The 18,561-nt window shown below is 38.9% G+C and overlaps 2 non-coding genes across 2 annotated transcripts; both read left to right on the top strand.

The window, feature by feature from the left end:
- The first annotated feature begins 17,780 nt into the window (after positions 1 to 17,780).
- On the top strand, positions 17,781 to 17,862 carry trnas-gcu (transfer RNA serine (anticodon GCU)). Its single transcript has one exon. It is a non-coding gene; the product is annotated as a tRNA-Ser (tRNA).
- A 183-nt stretch (positions 17,863 to 18,045) lies between these two features.
- trnas-gcu (transfer RNA serine (anticodon GCU)) lies at positions 18,046 to 18,127 on the top strand. Its single transcript has one exon. It is a non-coding gene; the product is annotated as a tRNA-Ser (tRNA).
- The last annotated feature ends 434 nt before the right edge of the window (positions 18,128 to 18,561 follow it).

Here is an 18,561-nt window from a genome sequence, read left to right as displayed (position 1 = left end):
TATGGTGTTCAGTGTCTTTATTATTCCTCTATCTGTGTGATAAAACATAGCTTCGAATGGGACAAATGATCCCTATCTCCTCTGTTAGAAGTGTCGCGTGGGACGCCCGCGTCCAGGTTCAGCCTTTGCTAAGCCCCAATTGGGACAAATGATCCCTGTCTCCTGTGGTAAAAGTGTCGCGTGGGACGCCCGCGTCCAGGTTCAGCCTTGGTTGAAAGCCCATCGGGACAAATGATCCCTTTTTAAACACAAAGAGGTGCCAGGCTGGACGAGACTGTCCAGGTCTGCGCCGGCGTTGAACGGCCATATGGCCCATGGTCCAACTCTGGGTATTTGCAGGTGTCTCCCGGGACGGCTCGGTCCTTTGGGCTGCATAAAGAGGTCGGAAGAGGGCTGCCCAAAAGCGGGGGTTAACTTCTGTGAGAAATTGTTTTGCACAGAGGGAGTAAAAGAAAAAGAAAAAAGGGAATTGCTAAAGCTAATCAAATCAAGAGTAGAAGAAGAGGAAAAAAGAGAATGTGACAAGGAGGTAAGAGAAGAAGAAATAAAAAGAGCAATTAGTGAATTGAACAAAAAGAAAAGTCCAGGAATTGATGGGTTGGGAAGTGAATTTTATATTGTTTTTAAAGATATTTTATCTAGTATTTTAAAGGGAGTATATGATGAGATTTTTGAGAATGGTGGGGTAAATAAAAGAATGGGGATGGGCTTAATGAAGGTGATATACAAAGGAAAGGGGGATAAAGTAGATTTAAAAAATTATAGACCTATAACAATGCTCAATACTGATTTTAAGATTTTAGCAAAAGTTTTAGCTAACAGATTAAAGGAAGTGATGCCAAGCATAATCAAAACAAACCAAGCATATAGTATAAAAGGACGAGACATTGCTGACACAACTATGAGTATTAAAGACACAATAAGATATATAAATGATAAGAAGAAAGATGGTTTTTTAATTAGTCTGGACTTTGAGAAAGCTTTTGATAGAGTCGAGCATGACTTTTTATTTGGAGTGTTAAAGAGTTTTGGTTTTGGGGAAAATTTTATAAAGTGGGTTCAGATTTTATACAGAGGAGCTATAACCAGGATAAAATGCAATGGTTTTTTAACAGACTGTTTTAAAATAACAAGATCAATCAGACAGGGTTGCCCGTTATCTGCACTTTTATATGCCTTAGTTGCAGAACCACTGGGATTAGCTGTGAAGCACGAGGAACGAATAAAAGGAATAGAGGTAGAGGGGGGAGTGAATAAAATATTTCAATATGCTGATGATACCACATTAATACTACAAGATCTAGCAAGTGTAAAACAAGCAATGGAAGCGGTGCAACATTTTTGCAAGGGTTCAGGAGCTAAAATAAATGAAGATAAAACAGTATATTTGAGATTTGGAGGAACTGAGGCTTTATCTGGACATTTTACGTTCAAGGAAATGGATGAAATTAAAATTTTAGGCATTGTAGTTGGGAGGGATGAAAAGAAAGCAGAAGTAACCATGTGGGAGGAAATGTTAGGAGGGATTGAAAGAAGGCTGAGGTTTTGGAAATTAATGTCTTTAACTTTGAAGGGGAGGGTTTTAATATTGAATGTTTTAATGGTTTCTAAATTATGGAATATTTTATATGTGTCATCAATGCCACTGTGGATGGAAAAAAGGCTGAAAAAATGTTTTTTAGATTTTTTATGGGAAGGGAAGCCTCCAAGGATAGCATACACAACGTTGATTGGAGAAGTGGGCAAAGGGGGACTAGGTTTAATAGACGTGGAGCAAAGAAAAAACAGCTTAAGAGTGAAAATGGTAAAGAAATATTTGGATGAAGAAAATAAGGCAGCATGGAAAAGAACAATGGAATATTTTTTAAGTAAAAGTGGCAATTTTAATATGGGAGATAATATTTTATGGATGAGGATGAAAACATTCATGACAGAGGGTCTACCAGATTTTTATAAAGAATTGATTGGAGCATGGGGGAAATTTTTAACTTGTGTACATTTTAATATACAAGGACGCGAGAACATTTTAAATCAGCCTTTATCCTTAAACAGTGACATTCTTAATCAAGAGAAAGTGGTGTTTTTTAGGAAATGGTGGGAGGTGGGAATAACAAGAGTAAGGGATATTTTATATGAATTTAAGGAAGGATTCTTACCGGTGCAGTATGTTATTGATGTGATGGATGAAGCAAAGGAGGATTTTAACAGACAAGACTTAATAAAGGAATACGACATAATTAAAAATGCCATACCTGCAGAATGGTTAACAAGAATAGAAAACATGGAAGAAAATAAACCAAGTAAAGATGTGAGTGTAAGATTTGGAGAGAAATGGTGGGATTTGAAAGATTGTACAGTGAAAATGATTTATGGGTTTTTTAGAGATGGGGTTTTTAAGAAACCTGGTGCAAATCAGTACTGGATACGGCATTTTAAAGATGTAAATGAAGACAATATTTGGGCTAATATAAATGGCAAATTTGTACAATCAAAACTGGAGAATTTAGAATATTTGATCAGGAGTAAAGCAGTGTTTACAGATGTCATTTTAAATAAAATAGGGATGGAGGAAAGTGTCACATGTAAAGTATGTCAAGATGCAGATGAAGGATTCTTACACTTGTTTTTATATTGTAATGAGTTAAAAGATTTTAATGAGAAATGCAAAAACATGATTTTAACTTTGAAAGGAGAAAGAGACGACAATCTAGAGTGGGAAAAGGTGTTACTGTTGGGGCTGAACAAAGAATGTGATAATAAAAAACTCATAAATTTACTTGTGATTTTAATGAAAAGTGCAATATGGGAGAGAAGAGTTGTAGCAAAAAAGGAAAAAGTTTTATTAAATGTGTGGAATGTGTTTAAGAGGAAGGTGGAGAAATATTTTGAATGTCTATTTTATTATTTTAAGTTAGAGGAAATGCAGGAGGCTTTTTATGATGTTTTTACTCAAGAAGTCACAAAGATTTTAAATGACACAGGACTAAAAATGTCTTTTTAAAAAATGTGATTTTACCTTTTAAGGAATACTACTTGCAACATTTTATGTAAAAAAAAACAAAAAAAAAACACATTGTTGTGAAGCTATGAATGTAATATGGACCTTTTAAATGTTTTGTCTGAAGTGTAATCTGTATAAATAAGTGAATTGTATGAACTTTGAACAGTATAATAAAAAAAAAAAAAATGGCAATGCCTGATCTCATCTGAACTCGGAAGCAAAGCAGGGTTGGGCCTGGTTAGTACTTGGATGGGAGACCGCCTGGGAATACCAGGTGCTGTAAGCTTTTTGAATTCCTTCATTTGGCAAAAAACTTAATAAATAATTTTTTTTTTTTTAAAAAAGAGGTAAACTATTGAGGGGCCAAGGGCATTGTTTCTGTCGGTGCTGTTTCAAGGCAAGCTGAGCGGCGCTCGGCTCCTGGTGCTGCGCCTATTTTTAAATAGCCAACTCTTGACTGCTGCTCTCGCTTACAGCCATACCACCCTGGGAACACTAGAGGACACTAGTGAGCGATACAGGAAGTGATCGGCTGCAGTTAGGAGAGAAAGGCTCTCCTCCATTTTAGCATTTTTGTTTTGTGTTTATTTTTGTGGACTGTACTAGAGTTTGATTTTGTGTTTTTGTTTTTTAAACCACCTGACAGCAGCATCCCGCTGATTGGAGGGTGGTTTGTTGTTTTTGTTTTTTTGCACTTTCCTGGGCATAAAATGGACTGATTTTTGGTAAACGAAACTGGACTGGATGCAGAGACTCTCATGGCAAACGAAACTGGACTGGATGGAGGAACAAGAATGGTTAACGACAATGGACTGGACGATAAACAATGAGCTGGACAAAGGAAAAACCAACAGTGAGGACGAGTATGTACCAAATACAGAAGAAGAATCAGACAATTCAGATGAGGAAGAGAAGTTAGGAAAAACCAAATCAAAATCTTCAAGATCACAACCATTTAAGAGAAGGCGCATTGTGACTCGTTTAGTTGGCTGAGAGTAGCACCAAAGAATCATCTCCATATGAAGAAATCGACACCAGAGAATCTTCTTCATCCGAAAAAAAAGAAATCGGAGAATCCTCTTCACCAGGTAATTGTAATGTGACAGTCATGATGCTTAAGAGGAAGACAGACGGTGGCAGACTGTACAACAAGAAGTTTTATTGCTTGTTTTGCTCGAAACCATACAGCAAAATGGCGCGTCATTTAGAATCTAAACATAAAGAGATGCCAGAGGTGGCAAGAGCTGTTGCTTTTCCAAAAGGGTCTAAAGAGCGAAAATTACAACTGAGTTTTTTGAGAAATAAAGGAAACCGCTGTCATAATGCTCAGGTGCTTAAAGATGGAAAAGGTATTGTGATACCCCGACAGCAATCAATTTCAGAGGTAAAAGCAAGCGATTATTTGCACTGCATAAACTGTGCAGCATATTTGAAGAGGAAATCATTGTGGAGACATATGCAGAGATGCCACCTAAACAAGAAAGTGAAGGGGATGTAACCGGGAAAGACAAGAGTTCAGTCCCTTTGCTCGTATGCTGACCCAATTCCTAAAAGTGTTAGTACAAGATTTTGGAAAATGGTGAGCGAAATGCATGAAGATGAGGTAACAAATGTTGTCCGCAAAGAAAAAATCATCTTAAAATTAGGACAGCATCTGTTCAATAAACATGGGCACGATGCCACAAAACATGAGTACATCAGGCAAAAGATGCGTGAAACCGGGCGACTCGTGCTTGAAGGAAGGAAGCATGGGAAGTTGAAGGAAGTGTCCGAGTTCTTCGTTCCAGCTAATTTTCCTCACGTCATCAATGGAGTTCACGGTGTGGCTGGCTTAAACGAAGAGACGAGCAGCTATAAAACACCGTCTTTGGCCCTAAAGTTAGGGCACAACCTCAAGAAGATGGCCAGCATTATTGAATGTGAGGCAATGATGTCAGGTGATAAGAATACCCTCAGCGATGCGCAAGCCTTTAAACAAATCTGTGACACTAAATGGAGTGAATGTGTGTCATCCCATGCTCTCCGAACTTTGAGTGAAGCAAAATGGAATTCTCCACAGCTTCTTCCATTTGCAGAAGATGTGAAAAAAATGCACCAATATCTTGACAGCCATAGTAAGGAGTCTCAAACAAAACTTGAACAAGAACCAAGTAGCAAACACTGGGCAGAACTTGCAAAAGTGACACTCTGTCAGGTGATACTTTTTAATCGTAGAAGGGAAGGAGAGGTATCCAAGATGTCCCTTAATTCTTTCATATTGAGGGATACCTCATCGACTCATCCAGATGTAGAGCTTGCCCTGACAGACCTTGAAAAGTCACTTTGCAAGCACTTCCAGAGAATTGAAATACGAGGTAAACGTGGACGTAAGGTCCCCATTCTTCTCACACCTGATATGGTGACATCGATGGAGTTACTCGTCAAGACTCGCCGTAACTGTGATGTTCTGGATGAGAATGTATTCATGTTTGCAAGACCAAACGCAATGAGCCATTTCAGAGGATCAGACATTGTTCGATATGTAGCTCGCAGCTGTGGAGCACAATCTCCAGAAGCACTGTCCTCAACTAGATTGCGAAAGCATATGGCAACAATGTCCAAAGTACTGAACTTAAAAGATAATAAAATGGACGATATTGCTAACTTCCTAGGACATGACATCAGAGTCCATCGCCAATACTATAGACTACCTGAAGGTACCTGACAGTTGGCAAAGATAAGCAAAGTACTTATGGCTATGGAGCGAGGACAACTAAATTATTTCAAAGGAAAGAATCTCGATGAGATCGAGATTGATCCACAAGGTAAAACAGGCTTGAGTAAATCACTAAGTAAATTCATTTATATATTTTCTGCCATAGATTGAATGTAGCTGTTTAAAAATATTTAGTTTGGTACCTAATAATTTTGTCTATTACTTTTTGTGGTTGCTGTGTTTTCTAGAAAAAATACAGATGGACAGTGATGAATCGGACTCTGACAACGAAATAACTGAAAAGGCTGCTTCACCTTCAAATTCTGCAGGTATGTAGTCTGTGCTGTATCTTCTATGCTAAGCAGGCAACAGTGACCACTGACAACTGGTATAGGTAACAAAATAACGGTTTAATGTAGTTTTGTGCAGTGGTATACTAAAAGGATTTCACTTCATTGCAGTGTACACACACATTAAAGGGATGTTTATCTGTTTACCCCATGGCATCTGTTTCTTCAGTAGTCTGTCAGCCATATAATAGCAGTGGATGGGCACCAAACCTCTGAAAGTAAAAAAAAAAAAAAACACACACAGACAAATCCAAATTACACCGTGTGGCTCGTAACTATACACTGATGTCCCAAGATATGAAAAGATAGTTTTTTTGCGAGAAACTGAACAGTATTTATATCATTATTTACCTTTGATACACACAGTCCAACTGTCCTAATCATGAGTTTATCACGAGGCCCATTACATGTGTAGCGCTCTGGGGTAGTATACGCAAACACCGGAAGGAGAAAAATTATCTGCAGACCCTCCACACTTTTACTACATTTATGGGTGTGTTGAACAATCAATCAGTCTCTGAGCTCTTTGTAAACAATGACCACACCACACCAGAGTAACGTGGTGTACACATGTAACGAGCCTCGTGATAAACTCATGCTCAGGACAGATGGACATTGCTGTGTATCAAAGGTAAATAATTATATAAATGCTGTTCCGTTTCTCACAAAAACTGATGTTTTGGTGTCTTAGGACATCAGTGTATCGTCACGAGCTGCAGGGTGTTATTTGGATTTGTCTGTGCATGTTTTTCTTTACTTTCAAAGGTTTGGTGCCCATCCACTGGCATTTTATGACTGACAGACTGCAACGATTTAATGTTAAGCGAGTTAAACAGAGTTAAAAATGTTTGTTTGTGTTATGAATATTTTGGCTCTGGAGTAATTCCAGAGCCAATAAAATGTATGATGCAGAAAGCAGTGGTCCAGGAGCGCAGCAAGTTCATAACAGTTTTGAATGCAGGCTGCTCCATAGGATTGAATATAGTGCCGATTTGCTGTTCAGAAACATCTTCGGGAACGGGATATTGTTACCGCATGCTTCCATTTAAATTACATCAGCGTTACCGACCGCAACTGCTTTTATTTGGAAATTTATTCCCGTGTCACAAGAAATCTGGTCGGGTCCCGCAGGAATTCAGACCTCTAGCGCAGGGTCTATCTTTGCCTTTTCAGCCTGGAAACAGCTCTTCGATTTTTCATAATTTCCAGATTTGTCTCAGCATGTTGGCATCCCTGATGAGAACAATGCCACCTGTTTTCAGCTCAGTAGGTTTCTGTGTGTTGCGGAATTGTGCAGATCTTTCCTCCAGTGATTCTGCAGGTTGCTCATGAGTTGGTTTCTATATCTCGTCTTCCTTACCCGCAGTGGTATGATCATGGTCACAGGGAATCATTCACCAACCAGGAAGTGTGCAGGTGACAAGTTAAGGGACAAACGTAAGGGGTCTGGAATTCATTGTCACTTCTTCCTCTGTGAGGAGTGTAGACATTTCTTTAAAAGTGAGAGATGCCTATTTCTATCACCTTTTTACAGGCATGTCTTTAAAGACCTCCCTAGCCTCTCCCAAAATACATGCTTGCTTTACGATGAAGTGGCAGATGCCCTTCCATGATAAATATTCCAGCAGGTGTGGTTCTCTGATGGCTTCCCATAGCTCACTGGGGTCTTTCTTTGCTCTTTTGAAAGTTTTGGCATTGTCTAAATAAACCACCTCACATAGCCCTCTTCTGAAGACAAATCACTTGAGTGCTAACAGGAAATTTTCTGTTAACTGACTTGAAACCATGTCCAAATTCACTGCTCTGCTCTGGTCTTTGTTATTCTGTCTCATGGCAATGGAGCCATGTCCTGCTGTGTGAGTTTTGTTTTAAATCGTTTGCTCAGAGGACATTTCAACAGAATACATGTACTTTTACAAGTTTTCTGCCTTGCAAAATCCAGTGCCTACTTCTGATTTGTACAAGTTTCTTGGAGCTTGAATTTGCATTGTGCACAAACCTTTTAATTCCTTTTTCAGTTTACTGTACTTCAATAAATCTAGTACAGGTTCTGGTCCACTTTGATCGCTGCTGCTACTGAGTTGCACACTGACCTGCTAACTTTGTTTTATCTCATTACTCACATCTTTATCACTCTGATCTTTATCACCCTCCTCAGGCTTTTCCATCGTAATTCACTTTCCTTCAGATTAGCTACAGTCTGACCTCAGGTAGGGAGATCTGCTGGTTGGAGTGCAGCTACATTGCTTAACCACAATTGGACGGAGGCAGCCAGAGAAGCTTCATCGTGCTAAGAGCTTTAAAGATACCTGTGTTAAAACATTTGGCTCCGCAGCACTAGCAACAGCAAAGCTTAACACAGTAAAGGTAACTCTGCAGAACATTTAGAAGAAGGGCAGAAGATTGAAAAAGAAGCACTGAAAGACACCCCAAGTGTGCACTGCTGCGATGAAAATTTCAGATGAGCACATCCAAGCAGAGCTTAAACAAAAAAGCTGTTTCCAATTGTGAGCTGGCTCCACAGTAGCCCATTCATTGAATCTATCCACAGTTGAACTTGTTTGCGCTTCATATTCAGGGGCTTCAGGAAGTTGTTTCCTATTCTCACTCCAGTCACTGCTTCCATCACACAGCAGGTGGATTACCCTGGACTTTGAAGTGATGAAGCAACGTTTCCATTAGGCTTATGCTTAGACTTTATTCCATACTATCAGGGGATAATTATGTGGTGGATCTATGGAAGTTTTGAACACCACCTTTGCCATTCTTGTGCAAGATCTGTAGGCAGCTTTTCGTCCCAGCCAAGGCCTTGTTGTATACACATCTCTTGAAAAAACAAAAGCTTGGATTCCGGCTTTTCTGTATCACTCTTTATACTTCTCAGCATCAGCGTTTTCTTTCCTTAAATTTTCAGTGTCCAACTTTTGCAGATAACAGGCCTAAGAGTTATTGATCACATAATTGATCAGTGACTGGACCTTCTTTGTCGACTTCTGTTTCAGTGTTATGCTAAAGTTTTATTGTGGAACTGCATGCAGCTCTCAGATTTCTGAGTAGTCTTTCAATTCTGTCCATCATTGTTTCTTGCTAGTTTTCCGGGTTTTGGTACCTGGATTGTAAGCTGGATCCAAATGTTACAGTATGACTATTTAACTGTCACGCTGAGACAAGGAATGGACAAACAACGACGTAATATAAATGAAAAGACTTTAATAAGCCAAAGAGCAGAACAGGAAACACAGTGTAGTAACATCAACGACCGACAAGCAACAGAGCAAACAAATCAACTTATAAAGACATACTGATTATTGAGGACAGCTGTAGGGAATCACAGTGACGAGGGGAAGAAACCAATAAGCACATAACAGCGGGGGAGACACTGGTAGAAACCAACGTAAACAGTCCAGGGGTGCGACATTACACCCCCCTCCGGGAAGGCGCATCCTCGCGCCGAAAAACAAGGATAATAATGTAAACAAAGTCTCAGGAGTGGCTTTGGCAGAGGACGGACTCCCGGGAGGAGAACGGTCAACAGTGTCCAGGGTGGAGACAGAACAGCCCAGGGAGTTGATGACGGAGTGAGGAGCCATGGAGGAGACAGAAAGGAGCTGGAGCAGGAGGAGCCAGGTGAGACCCAGACCGCAGCCATGATGGAGACCCACGGTGGAGCCGATGGAGCGAGGAGCCATGGTGGAGGAAAGGCTGACAACTCCAGGGGGGCGAACGACGGAGGCGAAGCAGGTGGCGGTAGAGCCCGAGGCGGAGACGGAGAGCCGATGATCCTGGGCGACACCGAGGATCTGGAGAGTGAAGGCGGAGCCCAAGCTTCTGGCGACCGAGGCGGAGATCCAGAGGTCCGCGGCGGAGACTGAGTGACAGAGGACCGAGGCTGTGCCTGCTGGAGGGAGGAGTCCAGCGATAAGGTGCAGCCGAAGGAGTAGGAACACGACTGACCAGGGTGGAGCCGAATGAACGATGGAGCCCGGTGGAAATGGTGGACTGACGGGCGAAGGTGGAGATGAGGGAGCTGAGAGCCGGGGTGGAGCCGCAGGGTCAGAGGGCCGAGGCAGAGTTCTGGACTCTGATGTTTATGGTGAAGGTGAGGAATCCTCCAGCCACGGATGGAGACTGGCAGACCCCCGGGAAACCCACCGCACAGATGGTGAGCTGAGGGTGAGAAAAGGGGCTGACAGGTGACAGTGGTGGCAGGATTGAGACAGCATGGCTGTTAGCAAGTGTTAACTGAGGGAGACTGGGTGGGAAATTAACACAGGCAGAGAGTTCAGGGTGTACAGAGAGTTTAATGATGACATCCTCAGAAGAAATCAAATCTAGTTCATAGTCTATCGCTGTTCGTCCCAGGTCCAGATTTTGCTCACCCTCAGCGGAAGTGCAGTGAGTAATGCTATCCTCAGCATCCTCACTGCTGAAATACTGTTTAGGTTGGTCGTACTGTCATGCTGAGAAACCAATAAGTACATAACAGTGGGGGAGACACTGGTAGAAACCAATGTAAACAGTCTAGGGTGTGACATTAAACTGTTAATGTTGTCATTATTGAGAAAAAAATAAATATTATAATTATATTATATTATATTATAAATATTATATTAAAAATTCAAACTACCTGAAATCTAATTTAATTCAAATAAGTCAGTTACTAAAAGGGAATGATAGGAAAGCCAGAAAAGGCTAATTATTACTGGAAGAAAAAAATCAAGTGTGCTTGCTGATATTTAGGAGTTTTTATTGAATAATCTTTTAATTAAAGAGAGCTATTATGTGTCCAGACAAATCAAAGAAGTCTACTGCTGGAGTTGGACAAAAGAAAACTACACAACCAGCTAAAGGTAAGAACTTCTGATATTGTTATACTTGTAAGGAGAGTGCATTCTGTGCAGTTATTTATTATTTGGATGCTTCACCAGTCATTTGGAAGTTGTTTCACCAGTCAATCTTTGTTAAATACATGTGTGGCACAATTACTGTTAACCATTTAGTCAGTATTCTGTGCCATTACGGAATATTGCATATATTCAAGGTCTTCTAAGTTGTGCTCATATGTTTACAACAGGAAAGAAAGTTAAAAAACGGCAGCCAATGGACTTGGAACAACCAGACACAACAAAGAGTAAGCCGTTGTTTGAATGTCTTATGAAATAGGTCACAATTTCCATTTTTTTGTGAAAGTTCAGTCAATATCAAGTTATATCAATAGAAATCTGCACAAAGACCTATTTGGATTAACAACAGAATTCCTTTGATTTTCATGTGCAAGTGAAATTTGAAGAAGTTTGACATGAACAAATAGAAACTTTGTGTTTTTCAGTGATTTGTGTTAATGGAGCTTTCTAACTGTGGCATGGTAGATCCTAAGTGGATGAAGTGCTCAGTTTAGTGGTTTCTTCTTAGTTCTGTACAAAACAAAACTTGGAAATCATAAAATGGTCCATAAAAAGAAACTACATGGAGTGAAGTCAGGTTTGAGACTAGATGTATCCGTTCATGCCATTTTTGCTATGTGCACTGTTGAAAAACACCAGCATATGCTGTTAAGTATACAGGAGTCAACATTTGAAGTGGATCAAAAACCTTTCATCAAAGTTATCCCAACAGCAAAAAAATAACTATTCTTGTCTTTGTTGAACATGCTAAGAGCTTTGTTGAACTTTTTGATCTACTTCAAATGTTGACTACTGTAGTTTAACGCATGCCTAACCCACATATTCTGTTTTTTGTTTTTTTTGTGTGTAACCACACTTTGTTCAATTCCAGAACAAAAATTTACAGATAATTTATTTGTCATTCAAGATGTTCATGTCTTTCTTTTTCAGGTGTAAAGAAATGGTTATAGGGAAAACATTTTCAGTAATGTTCTCCATATAGTGGACCTCAATTGTGCCCTCCAGTTTGAACTTCCAAAATCAGTTTAAATTGCAGCCGAGGTGGAAGGGTCTTATCTAGCAAAAAAATCGATTATTTTCTAAAAAAAAAAATTTTAAATTTTACAATTTCTGTACTTTTCAACCTCAAAAGCTGGACTTGTCTAGTTCTGCACATGTGAACTCTGTGTACTCCGGTTCAAGACAGTTAGGGTATGTCGAAAAACTCTTATTTTCTCCTCCAGCTTCAGAATCATCTTCCATCGCTGCAGAACACAGACCCAATGTTTACAAAAAAAGATAAAACAGTGCTATAGGATGATTCTGAAGCTGGAGAAGAAAATGAGATGAGAGTTTTTAGACGCACACTGATAAACTGATAGTTTCATTAGATTTTCAGACCATACATAACATGAATGGTTAATTACATACAGATTTATATTTGGTATATAGTAAAGTCATCTGTAGATATTTTTCTCCGTTTTTTTAATTATTTTCTTAGAGTGACAACATATAGATGCCCTAAAATAATATATTGTGCTAAGAATAGGCTGAGAAGAAAGTGCTTATAACCTGCATTTTGCATAATGAAAAGGTGCACTTTGAATTCATTGAGTCTGTTAGACAATCACTAAAGAATCAGAAAAAAAAAAACAGCTGCCAAGAAAGCTTACTTTTTTGTACAATAAATTTACTTGAATTTTTCATTTTACTAAATAGGGACAAAAGTAAAAAATTTCAAGCAAATTTTTTCTCCATACTTTGCTTTCTTTTTTTCCATATGTTTCCAGACCTGGAAAATACTTCAATCAAATTCCACAATTTTCCAAACCCCGTAGGAACCCTGTAGAGATCTTTGAAGCTGCATTTAAACTGCATTTCAGAAGTTCAAACTCGCGGACACCATAGAAGTCCACTATATGGAAAATTGGAGTGTGTTCCAGTAGTAAATTTTCTGTAATTGAAAAATGTTTTACTCAAAAAATTATTTCTTTACAACTAAAGAAAGAAAGACATGAACATCTCGGATGACAAGGGGGTTGAGTACATTATCTGTAAATGTTTGTTCTGCAATTGAACTTCTCCTCAAAGATACTGCATGGAAAATCCATATCCATCAACTTCACTAATTCCAAACACATAAAGACCTTTCACAGTTTCCAGTTGGCATTATGTGGCACAGTTTATCAAGAAGAAAACACTGTGATGGGGTGTGGCTGAAATGTGAATGGTTGTAATATCACCAAAACTGCTGTAGACATCAGAATTCCCTTATAATAAGATTTTTACATCTGTTGCTGTTGGTCACCCTGGACTATTATGTTAAGCATATGTTAGAGATTTTCAACTGTGCTAACTAGAATTTAGAAAAATGTGCAACTAAAACAATGAGAGACAAAACTGAAGTAATCATTTCATGTTTTGCTAGGACTTGCTGTTATCTCAATCACAATTACTAGTTCCTTTATTTTTTTATTCAGGATCTTAGCGAAACCCACGGAAAAAGTGGTCTACAGAGGAGATCCAAGCGGTAGAAAAAACGTTGCTAACCTGCATCAAGTCTGGAAGGGTTCCCGGGAAAACACAGTGCGAAGAATGCATTAAATCCTCCCCTGCTGCGCTTCAAGGAAGAAGCTGGGAGGCAGTCAAATTTTATGTTAAAAATCGCATTGACTCGTTGAAGCGAAAATTGTAAAAGAAATGGGAAATAGCCTTTAACAAGGTTTTGTTGTTAAAGGTAAGAAGTTCCTGTCGCTGTGTTAAGCGAAAAAATGTTGTGTTGAGTTTTTGGATTCACAAAAAGACAGTTATGTTGGTTTGACACTGCACTCGTAAGCAGGACATAAGCAGCGTGTATTTTTTTTCTGCACACGTTAACAGATTAGCACACAGAGGCGGAGTAGAAGCATCAGTTCTGTGATCGTTTCAGCATTGAGTCTATTTTTGCTGCACCGTATTTCCAAATTTACTAAATCTTCTGGCCAAAGCTTAATCTTCATAAATGTCAAATTTTATTCGTACATGATTCTTTAGACTTGATCTATTGAAAATATACCAGTAAAAGACTCATATAAAATATCTTAATATGCACTTATTCACATAAAAGTAAAATGTTTAATTTTATTTTATTTTTCTATATGGTATTAGTTTTTGTTTATCTGTTTCCCCCCCTCATATTACTGTTATACAGTTTAAGAATAAAGATTTGTGTATCTGAATTTATATTTCAATATTTTTGAAATGTTCATTTATTCTTCAGTATAAAAAATAAAATCCAAGACATTGTCTATTAAAAATACAAGTTGTTGTGAAATAGTGAAATGCAAGATAAAAATTAAATACAAATATAAAGACAATTCTCCCAATTGTATTAGAAAATTAATAATCAACAGGTAATTCATAATAGTGACACCAGGTGGTAGTTTGTGGTATAACACAATTGTGATGTCCCCACCAGAATAGAAAAACCTGACAGAAATGACGCTTTCTAAACTTGAGAATTTTGGATAAAAAAATTGTTTATTTTAGATCAATAATTCCTCTTGACACATCTAACTTAAAATTATAGCTTTACTGTATTTAGAAAGTGCTGTCCCCACATGTAACCTTCTACTCAGTAGTCCCCACGATGTAACAAAAACAAGTATGTGTGTGTGTGTGTATGTGTGTGTAAAAAGAGCAAGGAGACTGTGACAGGCTAGATCTCCTCGCCAGTTCTTGGACTTTTTGCTCAATAAAATAGTCGTCAGTATTTTCTAGTCCATCGTCTGTGTTTACATTCACCCACTGGCAGCCAAAATCCACTATGAAGCGTGTATGCACTGTGACTACTTTTATATTGTAGATTAGCAGCTGGGCATTTCACTCTGTCTCTCGCTGAAGCCTAGTCCGTGTCGACCAATCGCAGCAGGCTGTCATCGGTCCAATCAGCGCAGATTAGCTTCGCGCTGAGGAGGGGGTTTGGGAACAAATGAATCGCTGAACGATTAATATGGGAGTCGTTGGGATAATTAGGTAAAAATAAATGCAGATTATAAGACCATCAAAGTGTTTTTTGACCTTGCATGCATATTAGACTGTTGTTAGAGACCCTTAAAACCTAAATAAAACCCTATTTCATGTATAATATGGGCTCTTTAACATTTCTTTCTTTGCCTTTCATTTATTTTGTTTTTGGGGTGTAATATTTCAGTAGATTGTTTTGTATTGTTCTGGGTTGTGTTTTTTATTTGATTGTTGTTTTTTTGTTTGTCACCATTATTGAGATTCAAAGACTAATTGTTGACATCTGTGTGTTTTCAAGTTATGCGATATAGCTCAAACATTCTCATGACTGATGTATTTAGACCTGTTAAAATGTCATTGATTGCTGAAGTTCCAGTGGTTTCAGTTCTGTAGTGAATTCAATTCTCACACTTAAGATGTTATTTAACAACAATTCAAGGGTGGCTTTGATATGATAGTTAATCTCATCACACTTAATTTATGTTTGTTTTGGCTTTTTATGCCATACAATTAGTGTGATTAACATAATTAATTATTGCAACCAGAGTGTAAACTATTTTAAATCAAGAAGTTAAAGAGCCGGACTGAAGCTGCGGTCACACCGGGCTTTGTGTGTGCGAAATTCTGTCGTGTGGCGCTGCGAAAAGGGGTGGGATTAAACAAGATGATTAGACATAAAAAAAAAGCGAGCGACCGCCCCATGCAATAAATTTCTGTTCAGAGAGGTCATGTTTTGATCACGATTGGTCTCACGCAATCAAGAGATGCGATGTTGCAGGTTAGAGTTCACCAAGCTTGAACTTTGCACTGCAGCAACCTGCGAAACTTGATGCATGACCTTGTGTTTCCGGTTTGACGCATTCATGTGCATGTGAATGGAAGTCTATGGGAGGAAGAGTCAAGTGTGACCGCAGCTTTAAGCAGGCTCTGTCCTCTGTCATGGTGACTTCAAATGAACAACAGAAATTTCATTAAGAGCTTTTGTTCATGTGACAGACATTAAGTCAAAGGTCAGTTATAAGTGAAGCTCCTGATGTTTGTGGAGTTGTTTAATGATCTCTGCTGAGATCTTGGCAAATAAAAGTTTTATTGTGTAATTATTTTTATTAATTATTATTTTTATTAAGAGTTTTATCCTCAGTTGATTTCATCTTTGATTTTGGCTGTAATTTGTGTTATTTGGTCTTGTTGTTCTTTCCTTCAGTGATTCTGCTTGTTAACACTTGTTCATCAATAATTATTAATCCTCCTTTAATTAGACACTTATTTATCTCATTAACTTCATCACTGTCTGAGTGTTCAACCCTCTGTAGTGAGGACACTTGTGAGGATTTTGTTTTGCGATTTAAGGGGTTAAATTTGTTCAATGAAAAATACAGACTGTGGAATGTATTTTAACAGAAAAATTCTGTAGATTGAATTTACGAATGTAAAATGTTAAAAACAGTAGATTACTGGCAACCACAGCTGCCAGTATTTTTTTGTAAAATCAGGAAAAACAACAGCAAAATACTGTAAAATTTTTGTATCACCATTGTGGAGGATAGTAGCATCTGTGTGCAAGTCCAAGATGAACTCAGTGAATCTGATGTTATGCTGCATCTTCTTTTGTTTAAAGGTAACTGTGTAGTTACTAATGCAGTGAAAGTCTGTTTGTTAATAACAGTCACACATGAACACAATAATGCATTTAATGACTTTATTTAAAAAGTTTTTGTAGTGAAATGATGTACGATGGTTCTCAATATGCTCAGATATATTACTTAGACATTTAAAATGTTGATTTTAATGCTAGTAAATGCCAATTAAAACGTAGTTGCTTTCTGCAAATATAAATAATTAACTCAAAGGCTTGTAAATGATTGTAACTGATTGTATCAGTTAATGAATAAAATTTACTCGTGTTAAAAATACAACATTTTTCGAATAGACCTCATAGGCTACGATATTGCCTCTGCGAAAGAATAGCTGTAACAGCTATGAACTCTTCTGTGTACCAATCTGGACATGCAACGACAAGGTGGCATCAAACTTTAAACTGCCAGCAATCAGCCCTCTGGCACCAATGAGTGCATGCTGTGTCAGCAGAACAGGTTATTGATTTGTCCAAAAAAAATTACTTATACATTGTTTCATTTTTACTTAAAGAAAGGTATACACTACTTATGTGAATCTGGGAGAAGAGAATTGTGGGTAATCTGGTAAAGGGGGCGGAGTCACAACGCTGAAGGGCAGAGAAAAAGGATGAGATTGGGATGTATTTATTGGGCTGTACAGGCATTGGGGTAAGGTAATGAAGAATGCAAGGGCACTGAAACCATATTTTGACAGAAATCCAAGGTCAGCTATGCTGCCGTTTTTAGACTCAGGCATTCTGTCTAGTTTCTCTCCAACAAAACCAGAAGAAACATGTTGCAGTTAATGTTGAACAATAAAGCCTGGTTTATACTTCTGTGTCAAGTGATCAGCGTGATCCACGGCGCAAGCCTTTCGCCTAGCCGTGCACTTATACTTCTGCGCACTGTTTCTGTTGCTCTGCAATACACTTCCGAAACGCTAGCTGGCAGTAGGTGTTTATGTTTCTCTGTGTTGAGTTTCTTCGCTGGTGTTTTGTTTTTTTCTGAACGCTTCCTTAATGTGCATGTGGCTCAAATTCGCTCATTTTGAGGCAGGAACCAGTGGACGTGCAACAACTTTCATTGAAAGGTAAACACAAAACAACAGTCTCCATGCGGAGCTCCTTCATGGGACTCCATGGCAAAATTGAGTGTCATCTTACCGAAAATAGTTGCAAAAACATACACGGGCCACAGTCCAGCCTCCATCGGTAAAGTGTCAACGTATGTGACGAGGTGGCCGAGTGGTTAAGGCGATGGACTGCTAATCCATTGTGCTCTGCACGCATGGGTTCGAATCCCATCCTCGTCGCTCAAATGCTCTGGCATTTGAGAGATCCCGGTGATGCAGTGGATTTTCAGTGTATTACATGCGCCCTCTTAGCATTTTGAAGGATGTTGCTGCAAAATTTAATGTCATCTGTATCGAAAATAGCTGCAAATACATACATATATGCCAAAGTCCAGCCCCCATCAGGAAAGTGGCTATATGCATGACGAGGTGGCCGAGTGGTTAAGGTGATGGACTGCTAATCCGTTGTGCTCTGCATACATGGGTTCGAATCCCATCCTCGTCGTTCATTTAAGAGAGCCTGGTGCTTACGGGGAACTTATCTTACTCGCACCATCTTCGTGCTTCGAAGCATGTTATGGCAAAATTGAATGTCATCTTACCGAATATTTTTGCAAAATAGTTGCAAGAACATACATATACACATATGTGCCACAGTCCAGCCTCCGTCAGGAAAGCGAGAACATTTGTGACAAGGTGGCCGAGTAGTTAAAGCGACGGACTGTTAATCGATTGTGCTGATGAGGTGGCCGAGTAGTTAAGGTGATGCACTTCTAATCCATTGTGCACTGCATGTGTGGGTTTGAATCCCATCCTCGTCGCTCATTTGCTCTGGTGTTTGAGAGAGCCCGGTGCTTCCGTGGAAGGTGTTTTACTTGCACCCTCTTAGCGTTTTGAAGGATGTTATGGTAACAGTTAATCCAGCCTCCGGCAGGGATG

This window comes from Danio aesculapii, chromosome 4 (assembly GCF_903798145.1).
Source record: "Danio aesculapii chromosome 4, fDanAes4.1, whole genome shotgun sequence".
In the NCBI taxonomy this organism is placed as follows: Eukaryota; Metazoa; Chordata; class Actinopteri; order Cypriniformes; family Danionidae; genus Danio; species Danio aesculapii.
This window is presented reverse-complemented; position numbering and strand designations above follow the sequence as displayed.